This window comes from Populus nigra, chromosome 3 (assembly GCF_951802175.1).
Source record: "Populus nigra chromosome 3, ddPopNigr1.1, whole genome shotgun sequence".
NCBI classification, from domain to species: Eukaryota; Viridiplantae; Streptophyta; class Magnoliopsida; order Malpighiales; family Salicaceae; genus Populus; species Populus nigra.
In genome coordinates, this window is record NC_084854.1 from 12,998,150 (window position 1) to 13,008,263 (window position 10,114).

At 36.0% G+C, this 10,114-nt stretch overlaps 1 pseudogene; it reads right to left on the minus strand.

The window, feature by feature from the left end:
* Positions 1-5,931: 5,931 nt before the first annotated feature.
* On the minus strand, positions 5,932-6,042 carry LOC133690392 (small nucleolar RNA R71; annotated as a pseudogene).
* Between the last annotated feature and the right edge of the window lie 4,072 nt (positions 6,043-10,114).

Here is a 10,114-nt window from a genome sequence, read left to right on the forward strand (position 1 = left end):
TAATTTTGTACTAAGGTATAAGCTTCGTCAAGGGTGGAAACACCCCTAAGCACGATCTCTCTCCTAAGGTCATCGTTTAAACCTTTTCGAAATCTACTTAGAGTCATCACTTCATCCTCCCTAATTGCACACCTCATCCTATACTCATCAAATTATGCCACATAGTCATTAGCAGACTTGCCTCCTTGCCTCAAGTTATTCCACTGGTCCAAAAGATTTCCTCTATAAGAACGAGGCAAATACTTTTCTCCTAACTTAGTCTTCATTTCAACCCAGTCAGTAATAGGGGGTTGACCTCTCCTATTTAAAGATTCTTCTACACTTTCCCAATAGAGCTGAGCGGTCCCACTAAGTTTCATCTTCGCAAATCTTACCCTTCTATTCTCAGACAGATTATACCAGCTAAAGAATTGATCCATGTCACGAATCCATCTATCAAAAATCCACGGGTCAAGTTGACCCTCAAAAGTTGGGGCTTCCACCCTGATATGCCTCATGACCCGCTCATCAGGGTCATCATAGTCTTGATGGCCCTGATTGCGGTTGTATTGACGGTTCCTAGGATGAGCTAGTCTTTGACGATAATCATTGGAATGCTCACTATCATGAGGGTCATCAAAGTCATTATGGCCCTGGTGTTGGTTATGGTGGCGATTCCTACGAGGAACTGGTCTTTGAGGATTCCTATGGTTGTCACTAGAATGCTCACTCTCACTAGACGGTCTTATTTGCAAAGTTTCGATGGACTCTACCCTCCCAGAAAGGTTGTTCATTTGATTGGACAAGTTTTTCGCATAAGTTGTAATTGTTCTTGAATATCTCTAAGAACATTACTAGAGTTCGGATCCATGGTAGCTATGACTTCTAGATTGTGTACTAGACGACCACTATGTAAATGCATGCAAAACTAATCCTGAAACTGAGATCACCAAGTAACACTTGCAAGTAGAACGCAAAATAAAATTATAGCTAGTAACATAGAAAATTAAAAATAAAATAAAATAAAATTAGAATAAAGAAAAAAAAATTAATTTTTTTTTTATTTTTTTTAATTAACTTGGAGACTAAGTAATGACAGATTAAACCAGGAAAATGCGCAAGTAAGCAGTGTAAGTCCTCTAAATGCACACAAATAATCCCAACACAATGTTTCAGTTTTCCCACTAATTTACCCAAGCTCCACAATTACTCAAGAGGATCAGATCTTCAATGCTAAACCAGCTCAAAATTAAGGTAATTTAATTTAGTTATGGGCAAGCACAAAAATATAATATTAATGCTAAATCTTGGTTAACAAGTGTTAAAAAAAAAGACATACCAGGAATGATGATTTTCAATGGGTAAAAATTATGATCGTATGATGTGGTAGTAAAGGATTACGTGGCAACTGACGTGGCAGGATAGGCTGATGGGGACAGATGATGTGACAGGGAAAGCTGATGTGGCAGAGGCAGTGACGTGGCAGTGACGTTGCAAGATCTGCTGACGTGGCAGGTTACACTGGTGCTGACGTGGCGATGACGTGTCTAGGTTAATTATATTCTTAGCTGTGGTTTTCTTTCTTTCTTCCTTGCTTCCCTAGCTTCTGTGAACTGTGGCCGCTACTGTCGGCGATGGTGCACGAAGCGGGGCTTCGTGATTCTGCTTGGGGCCGGCGGTGCGAGGGAAGAGGCGGTGATGTCTGTGGAGCCTCTGCTGGACGGGGGCCGTTGATGTGTGGATCGGTCGTTGCTGCTGAAGGTGATGGCACTGTGGATGGCGGGTCGCGGTTGGTGCTGGTGTTGTTGCTGCGGTGATGCTTTTGTGGTGTTTGACCGGCGAAGATGAAGGGTATTGTTGGGTCTGTTCCTTTGTTTCCCTTCTGTTTGCTGTCTTCCTTTTGGTTCGTTTCTTCTTTGCAGATCCGACAGTCGGTTCTCAGTTAGGAGTGGGGCTGCTTCTGTGGGCGTCACTGGAGGAAGGAGGACTGTTGTTGGCCGGTGAAGAAGCTGGAAGGCGGAGGCTTGCTCCTATGGAGGCTGTCACTGCTAAGGAGTCGCCGAAGAACAAGGACTGCTGGTGGCGAAGAACAGTGACGATGAACAGTAATTTTGAACAGTAGATCCTTGTAATTGCAAGAACAGTAGGTTTTTTTTTTCAGAAGAGTAGGGTTTTACATAAATGTGTAGATCGTTTAATTGTAAGAAAAATTAAAAGCCATGCTCTGATACCAAATTTGACGCGGGACAACAAGCAAAAGAATTAAAGCCGGGAAAAGAAAGAAGCCTAGAGGAAGAAGAGGAGAAGAAGAAAGCCAAAGAAGAGAGGAGAGGAGAGTAGGGAGATGCAAAAATCTACAATTTTCATTAATCATCAATAATGACCATGTCTCAAAATGATAGAACATATAAATAGTAAATCTGAGAACATCCCACTAGGCTCGGCCCATCAAATTAAACTGTTTAACATAAATAATAAAATAACAATGAGCAGGCCCAAATTGGCTACATAAATAAAATTACAATGAAATAGGCCCAAATGGGCTTAGTCCCCCAACCAAAGCGTGACGGGCTGGGCCATCCTACGTCACCTCCGTCCATATACTCGTGTAGTTTGTGGTGTGGGTCTGGTGTCCCCACCATCTATCTTCCACAATAATAGCTCTTATCATGACAATCTTCAATTTTTTGTGGTAATCCTTCACACTTCTAGAACCCTGAGACAAACTCTGCAATCTTTGATATAGTTTCTTATAATAATGACTAGGATAAAACCGTTTTCTCATGACTGCTTTCATCTCATCTCAAGTATCTATAAGTCTTTCTTCATTCCCCCTCCTTCTTAAGACAAGTTGATCCCACCAAATAATAACATACTCAATAAACTCAATACTAATAAGTTTTATTTTCTTTACCTCAGAGTAATGGTAATGGTAAAAAATCAATTTCACTTTCTTTTCCCACTCCAAATAAGCTTTCAAATTATTTTTGTTTTGAGAAGCCAAAATCTTCATCTTAGTACTGCCTAAATCTCTATCCAAACTATCTCAAAATCCATTCTCTCTATCTACCCTTCTATGGCTAAATTTTTTAAGTGCTCGAACTCTCATAGGCCTTTGGTTTTTATGTGGCTGAAACATATCACTGTAGTTATCATTAAAGTTCTTGGCCTTTTTATTTTTATTTTTGGCTTAGAATCTTCTAGAGATGAATTAGCTCATTTCACAAACTTTTTTCCTTTCAAACCCCTACAGTCTAGCCCATCTCAAAGACTAGCCTCTTCGATTCTCAAACCAACCATCTCACTATTACTTCACCAAGCCTTGAATTTATCAACTTTAATTATTGTTGTATAGCCATATAACCATATTTAGGATTATTCCTATCTTTGGAGGTGGTGATCCATTCTTAGTTGACATCGCCAAGAGCTAAAAATTAAGTTAGTAGCAATACACATAGACACACATAATTCCTCATGTGTTTGCACTTAATAGATATCACTTCTCTCATGTTTCACATAAATGTTTTGCTTTTTAATCTTTTATGATCACCTTCGCATTTTACTACTCAATTTTCAACATCTCATTTCTTTAAAGAAATAGTTCATAACAAATCAAAGAATAATATCTTAATAGCACAATCAAATAACATAAAAACTCAAGAAGTAATAAAGACTGAAAACTATCAACACAAAAACTACGAATACAAAATCATAAATATCAATAATAATTCTTGTGAAATATGATTGATACACAAACACGAAGTAAAAACTATAAAAGAAACTAATAAAATAAAATTTAAATGAATCAAAATAATAATAGCATCTTTAATTATTTTTACATATGGTGGCTAAAACTAATAAAAAAAACAATGACACAAAAATGAACCATTTTTTTATTTTTCAAGAAAACCCAACCAAATGAACCTAAAATATCCCACATCAAGATTTATCTCCAAGAATCAAGATTTTGTTTCTAATTTTAAAATAAGTGGGCAAACTTTATGTTTCTTTAAATCAAGATTTATGGCAAACCCTATATTTTATTGGATCATAACTGGAGCTGTAGAACTTGGATTTAGATCTTGTTTATATGTATGGAAAGCTAATACATAGGCCTAAAACTTTCATGGTGAGCCCAAGATTTAAAATGTCATTTTCAAGTTCAAATGATAGCAACAACGAAGAAGTTGGAATCTGTCCTGCAGTTCAGACACTGTTCAGTGTTCAGCCCATATCTCGAGTTCTAAAAGTCCAAATGCATCAATTCTTGTTTTGTTGGAAAGCTGAGAATGTCCCAGAAGTTTCATTAATACTATTTGTTCAAATGTTGATGTTAGCAATGACGCTTTGTTCAGACAAGAAGATAAGAATTGTCACCAAGTCAAGATGTGGCTATCCACTCAACAATTAGTCATCAAATCAATAGTTTTGAATTTTAGCATGTAAAAGGAGGCATTTACCATCATTTAGGCATCTTGATTTTTAGATCAAGATCATGTTCTTGCTCTATTTCTTTATATTTTTGTAATGCTTAAGTTTTGCTTTCATTAATCTCTTATTTATGTCTTTCATTTCCTTTACTATACTTATATAATCATGTTCTCCTATTGTTTATTTATGTTTCTCTTCTTCATTATGTTTAGCTAAGTTTATTATATCAAGGTGAAAAGGTTTCACTAATGGTGTTAGGATAAGTATAATATAAACTCAATATGGACTTCAATGATTATATCCTAAACAACTTGCTATTAACATGTCTTATCATTTTTACCTTATTAATTCTTAATACCTTGCTTATTAAATGGTTAATCTAAATTTATGTTGTATAACACTTGGTACAACAAATGTTTGGCACTTTCATAGCCAACCATATGATATAACATACACATGTGCTATGAAAGGAGCTTTATTTGTTGTTAACATAAGTTAACATCATGAATTCCTGATAATATTTAAAAGTTTGGTGTTACTTAAATAAGATAATTAATATGATCATGTTTTTAATTTATAATGAGTTATTAATGATAAATCATCTTATTGGAACCTTCTTTGTGTGTGGTTTCCAGTTGAGTAATAAAAAGAGTTTATATTATACGTATTTGAAATACCATTAGTGGATCGTATAACCTTAACAACAGTTTTTATCATTATTTAATCTTCACAATAATCTTACATCTCAAAGTCCTCATCATCATCATCATCATTTATAATTTATATAGTTAACCTCTTTATGGTTTGACCCCAGTCTTGTCGGGTTATTTATTACTTCGACACTCCTACACTTGGGAGAAGACATCAATCTTTTGGTCGTGTCAAGTTTTTGGCGCCATTGTTGGGAAAGGTAAATTACTATATAAATTATATATTTTATTTTATTGACTTTTCTTTTCTTTTCTTTTATCTAACTTTTTTTTCTTTTGTTTTGTTTTGTTTTTTTTCTTTTTTTTTCTTTTCTTTTCTTCCATTTTACTCTCTTCCTACACGTGCATGAGAGTTTGGTCACGTACATTAAGTGGTAGACTTTGTAGGGTATCCTCATCATTTTCAGAAAATATGGCCGAAGAAGATAACCAGTCGTTTCATAATGAGAATAATCGAGTTAGAACACTTAGAGACCACATGAATCCTACAAGAATAAGTGCACCCTCATGTATAGTTTTTCCTCCTGATGCATCTCACTTTAATTTTAAGTCAGACATTATTCAACTTTTACCTACTTTTCATGGTATAGATCTAGCAAATCCATATTTGCATTTAAGAGAATTTGAAGAAATCTGAAACACTTATAATGACTCAAATTGTAGCATGAACATCATTAGATTAAAAGCTTTTTCCTTTTTCATTAAAAGATAAAACTAAAACATGGCTACAAAATTTGAGACCAAGATCCATTTGTGCTTGGGATGAAATGCAACAACAATTTTTAAAGAAGTTTTTTCCGTCTCATAGAACAAACTCTTTCAAAAGACAAATCACCACTTTCACTCAAAAACCAGGAGAAACATTTTATTAGTGTTGGGATAGGTATAAAGACTTGTTTAATACTTGCCCTCATCATGGTTTTGAAACATGGAGATTGGTTTCATATTTTTATGAAAGGTTAACACTTAAAGATAGACAAATGGTGGAATTGATGTGCAATAGAACTTTTGAAGATAAGACCCTGATGAAGTAATGGAGTACCTGGACTTGCTAGCTAAAAATACTTAAAATTGGGACACTACAAGTACTTGTGAGGCATTAGGTAAAACTCAACCTCATACATCTAATGGAGGTATGTACAACTTTAAGGAAGATCATGACCTCCAAGCTAAATTTGCATCTTTAGCTAGAAAAGTTGAGGCACTAGAATTGAAAAGAAGTGGTCAATTGAAATTTATTCAAGAAATTGTATGTCAAATCTGTGAAACCAATGACTGTCTAACTTTGCCTTCTTTCAAAGAATGCATTCATGAACAAGCTCATGCTTTAAATAGTTTTCAAAGGCCCAATCATAACCTATACTCGCAAACATACAACCATGATTGGAGAAATCACCCAAATTTTAGTTAGAAGAGTGATAACAATAATGCACAAACTTCACAGCCACTATTTCAAGCACACCATAATTTTCAAAATTCTCATGGATATGCACCTCCTTATGCTCCACCTCCTAGAAGAAATATTGAGGAAACATTGTATGCATTCATTGAAAAGCAGGAGAGAATCAACACTCAACTTGCTCAAAGCATGACAGATTTTAAAGATACTCTTGTGAAGTTCACATCTGCTCTTAGTTTTCAAGAGAAAGGTAAGTTTCCATCTCAACCACAGCAAAATCCAAAGGGTTGCACAATGCAAATGCAAGTAGTTCCGGAAGCCAATATATGGATCAAGTCAAATCAGTCATTACTCTCCGCAGTGGTAAGGTTATTGAAAAACTCATTCTTGAACCTTATGAGAAAGAAGATGAGTTAGTCTCTGAGGGTAAAGAAGGGGTTGAACTTAAACATTACAAAGAAAAGATTGATTCCCCACCAGCACTTTCATTTCCTCATGCCATAACAAAACAAAGGAAAGTCAATCACAATTTTGAAATCTTTGAAACTTTCAAACAGATAAGGATCAATATACCTTTGTTGGATGCTATTAAACAGGTAACTTCTTATGTTAAATTTTTGAAAGAATTGTGCACCATGAAGAGAAAATTGAATGTAAAAAAAAAAGCCTTTTTAGCCGAACAAGTAAGTGTCATTCTTCAGAACAATAATGCTTTGAAATATAAAGACCCTAGCTGTCTTATAATTTCTTGCTTTATTGGAGAACATAAAATTGAAAGAGCTTTACTTGATCTTGGAGCTAGTGTGAATCTACTTCCATATTCGGTTTTTTAAAGTCTCAATCTAGGTGAGTTAAAACCAACTTCTGTAACTCTTTTACTTGCTGATAGATCTGTAAAAGTGCCTAGATGAATAATTGAAGATGTGCTAGTACAAGTTGATAAATTCATTTATCCTGTAGATTTTATTGTCTTGGATACACAACCTGTTGAAGCATGTAATTCAATTCCAATTATTTTAGGACGTCCTTTTCTTGTAACTTCTAATGCATTGATTAATTCTAGGAATGGACTGATAAAGTTATCATTTGGAAACATGACGTTGGAGATGAATATTTTCAACATTTGCAAGCAACCTGGAGATCATAATGATTTATAGGAAGTAGATCTTATTGAAGAATTAGTTTATGATCAATTTGAATCTACCTTGAGTAAAACTGAGTTTGATGAATCTGAAGAATTGTAAATGATTTATTCTTAAGAAGAAATCAAGCACAAGAAAGACACCAAAAATGTTAATATGGATCTTTTATCAAAATTGACAATAGATTCGACCAGAGTTTTAAAACCCGGACCGACCCGGCGGGTCGACTCGGGACCCGGCCGACCCGGGCATGAGACCGGTCCGGGTGGAGGCAAAAACCCGCTTGGAAGTTGGCCCGGTGAAACCCGGTCGACCCGGAACCCGGACGACCCGGTCTCTCTCTCTCTCTGTTTTGTTTTATACAGACACATTAAACTACATCGTTTTAAATGATGAAGACGAATAAATGCCTTCCAACCGGGGGGCTCTGTCATTAGTTGGAAAAGCGGATCTCCAGGAGAGAAGCAAGATACCTTTCTTTGATCCACCTTCACGGACAGGAAAGAGAACGAAAAGAGACGCGCTAAGATCATGTGATTAAGGCTCACAGTTGATAGATATGGCTGAGGCTGAGCTGCTGCTAATCTTGACCAAAATCAAGTTGTTGATGCTTGGGGATGAACTCATGCTATTATTGGCGTGATTGAAGCTCATGATTGATAGAGGCTGCTTGTTGTTGAAGAAGGAAACTGTTCACGTTTGAGATCACAATGGTTGAGCTGGTATGTGACCAAGGTGCTGTTGTTGGAGAAGAAGGAGTCACCAGCGGCTAGGGCCTAGGAGAGAAAAGTTAATTAATTTCTCTCTTGCTCTCTGGATTTTCTATATTTTTTTTTCTTTCTTCTGTGTGTACGTGCTGGGGAATGAGAGAATAGAAAAGAGTGTTTCAGTGTGGGGTCTTTTTGAGGGATAGATAGATAGGATGGTCATGAATCCTAATTACATAGGACTCTTTGATTATCAAAATGATTCCAAATTTAATGAAACGATCATGTTCCCAAATTCATATCAATACCCAGTCATTGAGCACCGACTTGAATTCAATACCTCTTCTCCTGATCTCACTCTTGAGGATAGTGATTCCACTGACCCGTTTCTCAAGTACATAAGCCAGATGCTTATGGAAGAGAACATGAAAGATCAGCCACACATGTTTCATGATCACTGTGCTAGGTTTTTTTGGGTTGACCCGAGTCAACCCGAGTCAACCCATTTAACCCGTGACCCGGTCATTAGATCGGGTCAACCACCGGGTTGGGTTTCAAAACTATGGATTCGACATCTGACATCACACCAATCGATGATTACTTTCTTGATGAATCTTTACTTTCTCTTAGTTCAATGCCTTGGTTTACTAAAAATATCAATTTTCTTGCTTCAGGATTTTTGCCAACTCACTAAAGTACCGAAGACAAAGGAAAGTTTTTGAATGAAGTGAAGAACTTTTATTGGGATGACCTTTACTTATTCAAATATTGTCATGATCAAATATTTCGAAGATGCATTTCAGACAATGAGGTAAGTAGTGTCATTAAACTTTGTCATTCTGAGGCATGTGGGAGTCATTTCTCATTAAAAAAAGATAATTGTAAAAATCTATTGGCCCACCATGTTCAAAGACACACATGTGTTCTACAAAACCTGTGAAAATTGTCAAAAGTTAGGATTTATTTCAAAACATAAAAAGTTCTTAGATGATCTTCTATTGATTCTTAGAACGTCCTTTAATAGAGATGTGCATCGTGCAATTCATGATTTATGGCCTCATTTCCATAATGAACATGCTCAATATAGTCTTAGGAATCTGACTAAAAAAGACCTTGTTTGCTAGTTTTTAAGAAAACTGGATGGGAAGCTTATCCTCGACCCATGGAGAGCGTTTAAGCCGTTCTTGGACGTAAAACCAAAGAAAGATGTGAGTCTCAATCACAACTACTTATACATACACATGTTAAAAAAAATCAATGAAGAGAGAGAGAGAGAGAGAGAGACTCCAGCTGGCCTACATATAGATGGTATGATTGCATTTTCAATTTCTCATCTATAAAATCTTCTCTTCCTTCCCTTCATTTCTACTCAACCCATACATTTAACAGACATAGAAGTGTGTAGAAATGGCAGGTTCCTCAAGTCATCAAATAAGAAATATTTGTGTTTTCGGTGGATCCAGTCCTTGGAAAGAAAAAGAGTTTTTAGAATCAGCAAATCATCTTGGTCAAGTACTAGCTGAAAGAAAGATTCATTTAGTGTATGGGGGAGGCAACCTTGGGTTAATGTTTAACAATAGCTGTATTTTTAGGAGGCAGTCAAGTTTTGGGGGTCATCCTCAAAGCTTTAGCAAAAGGGGACATCATTGGAAAAATAATTGGAGAGGAACTACAGGTCTCTACAATGTCTGATCGAATGACTATAATGTTTAACCATGTTGATGCCTTCATTGCCTTACTAGATGG